Source organism: Microtus oregoni, unplaced genomic scaffold (genome assembly GCF_018167655.1).
Source record: "Microtus oregoni isolate MIOR12 unplaced genomic scaffold, Mior012 000054F_ref0000373, whole genome shotgun sequence".
NCBI classification, from domain to species: domain Eukaryota; kingdom Metazoa; phylum Chordata; class Mammalia; order Rodentia; family Cricetidae; genus Microtus; species Microtus oregoni.
The window spans coordinates 14,364,244-14,374,634 of record NW_024543830.1 but is presented as its reverse complement, the minus strand read 5'-3'; positions in this window follow the sequence as shown (position 1 = coordinate 14,374,634).

Below are 10,391 nucleotides of genomic sequence, written 5' to 3'. Positions count from 1 at the left end.
ACTGTTTGCCTCTCTGAGGGCTGTCCAGGGCCATGTCAGGGGACAGGAACCGTCCCCAGAGACTGTGGCCTGGAGCCTGAGGAGAGGGAGTTTTGACAAAGGACAGCAGTTCTCAACCATTCTGCTGCTCCCTGCGTAAAGATTTTCCTCCCTCTGCCAAATATGGGGCCTCTCTGGCCTGGGTCACCGAGCTATTATTAGAAGGCGGGCAGTGTGCCAGTGTTCCAGGCGGGCACCGCCATTCTTGCTCTGTAAATAAGTGCACTGCAGGCATGGCCTACACCCCCGAGACCTGCAGCCCAGCACACCTCCAGGTAGGGCTCCCAGAGTAGAGGGGCAGAGTCACAAGAGCTGGGACGGAATGTGGAGGGCACTGTGGTCAACTCTGGGTCGTACTTTGTTAAACCTTGCTGAAAGCAGCGAACAAAGGAGTCTCAGATCCTTGTCGTCTGACCTAAGGTTCGGAGTGTGAGGATCCAGGTGACAGGGTCTGTGCCTGGGCAGCTTGTTCTGACTGAAAAAAAAAAATAAAATAAAAACAAAACTGACTTGAATAACCCAGTATCTAACCTTCAACTTAGATACTGGAGGCAGCCCTAAGACAGGAGATCCTTTCTAGGCCCAGAGAGACAGAAGCCGAGGGACAGGAGTGGGCAGGAGAGGAGAGACCAAACCTGTTAACTGAGTCTGTAAGTTCATTAGAGTCTGGACACATGTAACTATCACCTCAAAACCCAGCATCCTGGAGACAAGGGCTGCGGTGTTGTTGTGAGAGCCAGTCCGCGCTCCTCCTACCTATGAGATACCCTGAGCCTCAGTTTCAGCTGCTGTCAGGTTTCAAGGTTACCGAGAGGAGAGATTGATGTGAACAGCATAGTGCCTGGCAGACCCAGAGTGCTTCATCATCACACCTGCAAACATCTTCATTATCGTCAGCTGATACTTTCAAGAGTGCGTCTGGAGTGCAAATACCTTGATTTGAGGTCACTTCTGATCTTTAAGTATTATGTGACCCTGGTAAATGTACTTGACCATCATGAGCCTAACTCACAAACCAGGCTAGTAATAATTAATAACAATGATGATAATGATGATTTCAGGAAAAAAAGGAGAGCTAAATGACTGAGTTCTTACCATCCAAGCATAGAGTAGGCTCCAGGTCCTAATGAGAAAACTTTCTCCATGCTTAGGAGGATCACTTAAGGGTTTCTCCTACAGAATAGTGTATTCTTGCATGGCCAGAGGTTAGTTCATAGGATTTATTATCCTAGGGGATGGTGTGGTTTAGAGCCTCAGTTAGGAGTATTTCAGAGTTGAGCAAAGAAACCCAACCCAAGCCAGCTTGAGGAAACAAGGAAGCTCAGGGGGGTGGAGCTGGTGCAGCTGGATGTGGATGATGCTGGCATTGGCATTGGTGCACTGTCTCTGCATCTCTCTCTCTCTCTCTCTCTCTCTCTCTCTCTCTCTCTCTCTCTTCCATTATGCTGATGTCTCTCGCAGACACTTTCCCTGGGGCTGCAAAGGCAGCTGCTGTTGGCACTGGGCTTGCAACATCCCACAGCTCCCACAGCTTGCTACAGAGCAAAGAACAACACTTTCTCTCCCAGGAGGCTAGCTCACACATCTGACTCCCTTCAAACAATTGTTTGTGTCACGCGACCACATCTGAACTAAAGGATAGAGTGGATCTAGGTCCCAAACGCAGCCCCATGGCAGGACCCTTAAGGCCCTTTGATTGACAGCCCCAGTGCACTCTGTAGTGAGGGACTATTCCCATAAAGCAACAACCGTGTGCAGTTACCAGAAGGGAGAAGGATCGCTGGACAGGCAAATGCAATTGCTGTCGGCTAGAGTTAAAAATATGCTCTAGGTAAATCCCTAGATGATCGAATGCATCATCTTAATGGGCTATACAGGGGCGTGGGGAAGGCTTAGAAGATTTCACTGTATGTTCACTCCATGCCTTGGCAGGATTTATGGACTTGGTTTCCTTTGTATTGTTTTGTGTCTTGTGTATGGCCTGAACCCTAATGGTTCCCTCATCCACTTTCACCCTTGCTGCCTCACTTCTGCCTCAAAGCTACCCCAACTTGCCCTCTGGAGCTGGGATATTCAGCAAACTTGAGGGTCTGAGACTGGAAACCACACCCTGCTAAAGTGAGTGCTGGTGCTGTATAGAATGGCATATGGACCATAACTGAAAAGAACTTGGGACTTGAGATCAGAAGCCAAGGCTGTCTGCCAGCCCAGCTACCTCAGAGCTGCCTGACTTTGGACATACCACTGCCCTTGGCGTCCCCTTTGCCAAAGGAGGGGCTAGGCTAGATGGTCTCTGACGTCTCTTCCAGCGCTGACATTCTGGGAATCTGTGAATGTTATTAAATTCATGAATCGGCTTCTTTGCCTGGAACAAGTCAGCTTAAAATACATGCAAATTGCACTAAGTATAGCTGTTCCCTTGCTGAGGAGGCAGCCTGGCATATTTACATAGTTTGAAATTGGCTGCTGCATGCACAGGGTGGGGGTGCAGTAACTGGCTCCAGGCTGGGCTAGCAGCAGCCGCCTTAACCCAAGTAGGGTCCTCGATCTTACCTAGCCTGGCGTTTGGGTACTCACCGCTAGCAGAGAGAAGGGGAGAGTTGCTCTGTCCAGAAGGACACCCTGGGATCCATTCTCGGCGTTCACAACCTGTTTTCTTCTTTAAGTCTCGCTGCAGTCCTCCATGGCAAGTCAAACTAATCCACTTTGCCAGTGAGACAGCCCAAGTCTGCAGCCAGCCAGGGACCGCATTGCTGGTCCATCTAGAGTTTGGAACGTAGGTCTGCCTGACTTCCAAACCCCTGTTTCCTCTCCACATACCCAAGCTCAGGCAGACACACGGCTCTCCTACCAGACTCTTGTTGGCCACTGTTGGAAGTCGGTCGATAGTCACTCAGCAAACAGTCAACGAGTGAGTGCCTCTTGTGTGCTGGGCTCCATTCTAGAGACACTACAGGAATCAAGACAGGTCCTCTTGGAGCTTATATTCTGGTGGGAGAGGCAGAAAATAAACAGGCGAATAAATACGTGAAGCAGATTGTGGGTTGTGATGAATGTTCAGAAGAAAATAAACAGAGTGCAGATGCCAAGAACACGGAGTCCTGCGTATATGGAAGAACTGTTTAGGAAAGACCTGCCTGCAATGGTGGCATCTAAGCTGAGAGCAGAAGGTTGTCAGCGATGAGCGTTCCATCAACAGCTCTCTCTGCTCAGCGCCTCTTAGCTGTGCCGCCTTCAGTGACTCACTCCGTAGTGCAGTCCCTTCGTCTGTGGAATGGAGTTGTATCCAGTTTTGTACCCAAGCCTCTTATACAGAGTGACAGACATGTTAAAGATGTCTGCTCTCTGCTATTGTACTTTAAGACCCGGCCTGGATCAGGTAGGTTCTTGCATTACTTATAGCAATGTATCTGCTTGATCGATTACTCCGTTTGTGGTCAACTCCAAAGATTCTCAAGCCTGGTAGGGAAGCCTCAAGGACCTGGTGAGGAGTCAGAGCCCAGGATTCCCTGTGAGCTCTGCTTTTTTGCAGTTCAGGGAACATACAGGATCTCAGGGACTTCCATCAGCAGGTCACGTCTGGCTCCCAGGATGGCTGTGACCTGTTAGGACATGACAATGCTTTGGATCCCTCTGCTTACCTCTGTCTCTCCATCCATTAGCATATGTTATATTGACATAGTTCTTTGTGTCTTTGGCCCCACTCCCATCATCTGCAGAAGGGAATAATGGTTCACACCTCTCTGTTAGTGCAAGGCTCAGGCTATATTGAGAATGCAGAATCCCTCTGGGGGGTGGAAAGCAAGATTGCAAGGTTCTTTTTGGTCCTTAATCTTACCCCTCCCAGCTGGCAGAGGTAGGGCTGGCTGGGACTTTTCTGACAGTCAGTAGGGGAACACTGGGGATCAGAGGGTAGACATATCATCCGTGGGCTGTTACTGGGTCTCCTAAGGGAAAGGAAGGGGCTCAGTCTCATGAACTGCTGAGTGGAGTCAAATGATGATGCTAAAGTCAGTGTCCGGGAGCACTAATCCAGAGGAAACTGAACTTGGGTTTGTACTTTTTCTAGTCTCTGCAGATCTGGAAGGAACAGAGGAAGAGCAGTGCAGGTTCCGGCTGTATGTCGTGACTCTTGGCATTAGTGCTACAGAGGTAGGATGGCCCAGTTTCACAGAGGGAAGGAACCGGCTCAGTCTCAGCCTCACTAAGCTCGCAAATGAACCTGAATCTACATCTGATCTGGAAATATTGCAGCCTTACCAGCTTTTCAGAGAAATCTCTGTGGATCAGTGCAGCTCGGTCTTGTCATTCTTCAAGAGAAGGAACGGAGGCCCACGAGGTAGAACTCACCTTATGGTCACACTTCAGCCCCTATCACAGGGGAGTGATGGTGTCCTAGGGAGAGTTTGTACTGTTATATTAAAACACATGTCTAGGGAACTGGAGAGATGGCCCAAGGATTAAGAGCACTGTCTGCTCTTCCAGAGGATTTGCATTTGATTTCCAATGTCCACATGATGGTTCACAAGTGTGTGTAAATCCAGTTACAGGAACATCAGAAGGTCTCTTCTAATCTCTTCAGGCACTGCATGAATGTGGTACACAGACATACAGACAGACAAAACACCATGCACATAATAAATAAATTAAGTAAGCAAACAAATAAAAGTGCTATGACTAAAACCAGCTTGCGTGAAGAAAAGGTCTATTGCACTTCACAGAATACAGCTCAGCACTGAGGGCAGCGAGGGCAGGAACTCAGAGCCGGAACCTGGGCTTAGGAACTGAACCACAAGCCATGGAAGGCCATGCTTACTGGCTTGCTCTCTATGGCTTGCTCAGTTGGCTTTCTTACAGCACCCAGCCCCACCAGACCACGGATGACACTACCTGAAGTGAGATTGGCCTTACGGGATGAGCCACAGATAAGGTACTGTAGGTTTACTGACAGGTAGATTGGGGGGGGGGGGAGTGGAGGATATTTTCTCAGTTGAGGTTCCTGCTTTCAAAATGACTTTAGCTTGCATCAGTTTGACATAAAACTAGCAAGCACGGATTGTTAGAGAGAAGACAGCAGGCACACCTAGGTCCAAGGTTCTGCACAGCATTCTCTAGGTGGATGAAGCTTTGCTGAAGCTCTGTATAAGAGGGTGCAGTGCCCACTCTATGAACTACACACACACTGACGTGCCTTTCAAAGAGCAGAGTACATCGTGACTGCCTCATATTTTGTACTCCAGGAGCAAGAAGCATTGCAAGTGCTTGTCTGGAAAGGGTCAATAATCTGCTTGTTCCATCATCCAGCAAGCTAAGGGAGATGCTAACGGCTGTCATGCAGTTTGACTTATATGTGGAAGTTCTGATCTCAAGCCGATGGCACTCTTGGGAGGTGGTGGGGCTTTTTGTGGGAGGAAAGGATATCGTGGAAGAGAGGGCTCTCGAAGGATGTATCAGGACTTTTCTCCCTACTTCCTTGCTTTCCTGCTGCCATGAGTTGAGTAGTTCTCTCTTCCACAAGCTTCTGTCATGGTGTGCTGTGCTGTTCCAAGTTTAAAGAGACATGGCTAAGTAATCTGGGATTGAAACCCTTAACACCACAAGCCCAAACAAACTCCCTATTCCTCCAGGTAAGTTGATTTTTCTCAGATGTTTTATCATAAGGGAAGAAATCTGATTAGTTCAGAAAAAGAATAAGAGATCAAGAAAGCTAGAGAGAGCTGCTGGTCGGGATTCGCTAGTGGAAAAGCAGACACTGAGACCAGGGGAGGGGCTCTGGGGAGTAGGGGGACATGCGGATAATGGTGGGAAATAGTGATAGCTCTGAATGGGGTCTCCAGCGTCCTGGACCCTTGTCCTCATTATCCACTTGTACCCGTGCTACTGGCCTCAGACTCCTTATTCTTATGAGTCAGGCAATTTTTAAAGGCTCTGCCTGCTCATATTGTTCCGTTTTGTGATAGCCCTGTCAGCTCACCTAAGTACCAAGAATAGGTTTACAACTGGACAGAAACAATAGATATGAGTTATCTTTAGGGAGTCCCAGAGGAAGATAGCCATGGGCCTGGTGGGAGAACTGTGGTTGGAAAATGTGCGTGACACTTACCTTAGGAGAGGATCTAAGGACCATTGGTGGCTCCATTTTGGAACTTGCGAGAGATGCAAATTTGGGATATGCTTGCCCTGAGGTCAGCGATGGGATCTCTCTACCCTATCATACAGACTGCCTTCCTCTGCCTTCTTCTTCCTACCTGACCCTGGTGTGCTGAGCTTCAACAGGCTGCAGCTTCATTTCTAGCCAGATCCTCTGACACACTTTACAATTGAGCATGTTCCATCATTGCAGGAAGCTCAAGTACACAGTAGCTCTCTGCCCTGTTTTCCTTGTGGAGTAATAAGTATCCTTTTGAATTTCCAAATCAACACTTAAGATGTTCTCCCATCTCAACCCTGCATCTCAGTCAGTTTCAGATGATTCAAGTCCACTATTTATGGTTCTTTTCCTTTCCTCGGAACCTTAGATGCTCAAGTCTCAGTAGACCCAGGCCACAAGTTTCAAGTCCTGTTCATCTTCATTGTTCATTTGGCTACATTTAGAATCACCATGGAAACAAAGCCTGTCAGGATGCTCGTAGAGAGGGCTAGTTGAAGGGGGAAAGGCCCACCTTGAAGGTGGATCACACCATCTCATGGGTTAGGGTCCTGTGTGGGAAGAGATGAAGAAAGTGAGTTGAGCGCCTATGTCTGTCTCTCTTTGCTTCCTGACTGCAGATGCATGTGACCAGCTGTCTCAGGCTCCTGCCACCCCAGCTTTCCCACTCTGATGGACTGTCTTCTCAAACCGTGAGCAAGTAAACCCTTCTACCTTAAACTCTTTTTCTCGGGTGTTTTGTCATAGCAAGGAGAAAAGTAACCAACGCAGTGTCCTAGATCTGTCTTCAGTTGGGAGGGAAGAGTGTCAGGTTCTGAGCGGCCCGTGGCAAGGCCAGTCAAGCCTGCTGGATAGGGCCCAGGGAGCAGTGTGTGAGCCTAACTCCCTCTGACAAGTCCAGGAACTGCACCCTAGGGGCTGGCCAAGTTGAGGCCCAGGGACACTCCTGCTGGCAGGACAGCTGGTCCGATTGATCTTATAATTAAATCAGGACTATGCCTGGCTGACCATCTGGGCTCTGTCCCTGCTTGGGCTTTCGCTCTTGGCTTCCAAGATAGACCAAGTTTGCCTCCGAGAAGGCAAAGGATTTATGATGGCGCAAGTTCATGGGAGGATCTCTTGCAAGGGGCAATCTTGACTTAGTCTTGTCTAAAGGGAGTTCCCTAAAACTCAGTTGTCCACATCCAAGACTGTCAAAAGCTAAATGGTAAGAGCTTCGGTGAGTCACTTGGGAAATTAAAGCCTTCCTTGGTTTTGCCAATGGATTTCTCCATCACTAGAAAATATGGCTCCAGTCCACCAGATTCTCAGGAGCAAACCACTGAGTCCTCCTGAATGTCTTTGTTTCCCTTACACTGAACACTCAGTCTAGCAATAGACCGGCTGACGCTACTTTCACGGATCATCCAGAATCTATTTCTTACCACCTCTTGACGGTCCCCATCTAAGCTGACATGCTCACTCCGCTGTTGCACTCCGCTGGGTCTCCACTCCCACCCTGCAGTCTGATTCAGACAGTTTTAGGGACAAGCCCCACCAAATTCAACATGCTAAAAAGATGCTACAACTTCTTGTTCCACCAGAGCATAACCCAGAATCCTGTTTCCTGCTAACGAGTGGTCACCAAGTCCCCTTCCAACCTTCCTTGAGGCTTTGCTTTTCATTTTCTTTAATCATTTTGTTTCTGTAACCCTGGTCTTGAACATACACCTTCTGCTCTCATGGGGACTCTGCCCTTCTCTTTCTGGGTTTACAAAACTCTTTCCCTGACCTTCTGACAATCTTTCTTATCCATAAGGCTTTTCCCACCTGCCCTATATGAGTGTCTCCCCCCGCCCCACTATATTCCATTTCCTTTCTTTTTCTAGTTTTCTCACACATTGCCCACCATAAGGCCGAGTCAAGCTCACAAGAGCTCTGATGGTGTCGTCTCCTAGACTACCACTCTGTGTAAAGGCGACTGAAGTGCCGGGGTGTGCTCTGTCTCGTTCGTGCGTGTTGGCTTGATGACCAGGCCTCAGAACTTAGAGTAAATTAACTGCTGTGATCTGTGTGCCCCCTGAGAGGTGTGTTATACAAGGTTCTTATCTTCTCAGCAATCTGGGGCGTGAGTAGTGTCCCCTCACTTTGTAGATGGGGGAGTTGGTGGGCCCAGTTACACAAACAGAAAAACCAAAGATGGTCAGTGTGGCCCCCATGGGCACAGAGCTGGGCACTTTGGTTTATAGGGCACTTCTTCTCCTGAGAGGAAGTTACCGTTTGCTGCATGGTAGGCATTGTGCTAAGTGAATTCACCATGAAGACACGTTTCCTGCTCTTACCTTGATTTATAAACCAGGAGATTTGGTTAGACCTAGAGGGATGGATGGTGCAGGCGATCCTTTTATCCACTTCCTGGACCCTGCCAACACAAAGCTAAGAGGGGACCTGAGAAGAAGCTCAGCAGCCCCGTTTGTCTTTTCTCCTTCTCAGGACCTGAGGCCCAAGGGAGGAAGATTTTTTTTCAGGAACTTTTAATATAGCAATTGCTCATTCACACCTTGCAGCCTCATGAGTCCCATTGATAAAAATACCCAAGGCAGGTGATCCAATTCTGCTGCACATTGTAATCCCCAGACTTCCTAACTCCCCTCCCTAAGGCATCGAGGTGGTGACATTCCTTTATTTTCCTGGAGGAGTCCATGTATCAGAGGGCTCAGGGGAACAGAGTCAGTGTCCTTGGCAGATGTGGTGGCAGTAACACTCCCACCTGGGGGCTGGCCCCACCAAGGTGGCCGTGGTTTCCTGTTCTGGGTTTCAGTGCTCCCCAGATGTCTTGTATTTGACTACGAAACGTGTTCCTCATTAGCTGTGAATGAGTGGGTATTAATTTGGCTCCCTGCATTTTTAATTCCTCATCTAAAAATTCGCATAATGACGGTGACCTCATAGACTTAAATGAGATTACACAGGCAAAGCGCAGGGCACAGTGCCTGCATGTGGTTGGTGTTCATGAGCAGATTTAAGTCATGTATTTAGTCAGTGAATCTACTGTACACACAATGCCCCTTTTATTCTTGTCATCTTTCAGAGTCATCTAGGACTTTGTATTTATCTACCGTGTGTGTGTGTGGGGGGGCCCACGAGTGTGTGCACATGCACGTGTGTGCATGTATGCATTAACATATGTATGTCTCACAGTGGTTCTGTTCCTTCTTTACCCTTGAGAGAGGCAGAAAAGTGATCCACAGCTACTGTCTGAAGCATCTTGGAGAGGAAGGAGTGTTAGGAACAGGGAGGACAGCTGTGGATGAGGGACTGTGTGGCTAATGACATAGTCTTGGGGGTCTTGATTTCATTTGCTCTGCTAGTTAAAGAATTAAAAGGCAGGAAAATTCTCGAGTGCCACAGGTGGCCGCGGAGAAGTCTCAGCCACCGCAGACAGCACCAGACAGAATCAGCAGTTGAAGAAGAGTTTATTGGGGATGAGGAAACACATGCACACAACAGATACACGGGGAGAGGTGGGGGGCGACAGAGGGACAAAGGACTCCTAAGGCTGAAAAATCCACTCTCTTCTTGAGGGCTGGGTTTTAAAAGTCTCTGACGTGTTTTTCTCCCCTAATTTAGGGTTTGTCAAGTTGAAGAAATTTAGGGCAGTTAATTGGCTCAGAACTGTTGTGTGACAGGTCCTGATCTGGCCTGTAACTCCATGAGCTAGTCCGTCAGCAGGGGGCCTGCCAGTCCATGATAAAAGCCAACAAGGCCTTTGTTTTAAACTACTAGGCTTTTGTCTCAGGGCAGGAGGGTGAGGAAGAAGTTGGCCATATTTGGAATTCATTACCTTTATTAGCTAACTATGCCCCTCTCCCTGTCTGTCTGCCTACCTCCCAGTCTCTCACAGATTTCTGTTCCTACTGGTGCAGCAATCTAAGCATGACAAGCCTGGGTGGTTGGGTTGTGGACTGTGTAGGTGAGGTGCCTGCCACCTGCTGCCTTGGACTCCTAGTTGACCAGGATCTGAATGGGGCTTTGCCCCCTAAAACAGGGAAGCACTTAGCTGGGGTCCTAGCCTTGCTTTTGTGAACTGTGCCTGGCAGGAGATCATTCATCTAACACCCTTGGACCGTGATGCTCTAGCTCAGTTCCTACCTGGTCTGTCTTCCTGCTCTGCAGGGGGAGGAACTGCTTCTTTAGGCTGGAGCCTTTCCCTGCCCCACAGATC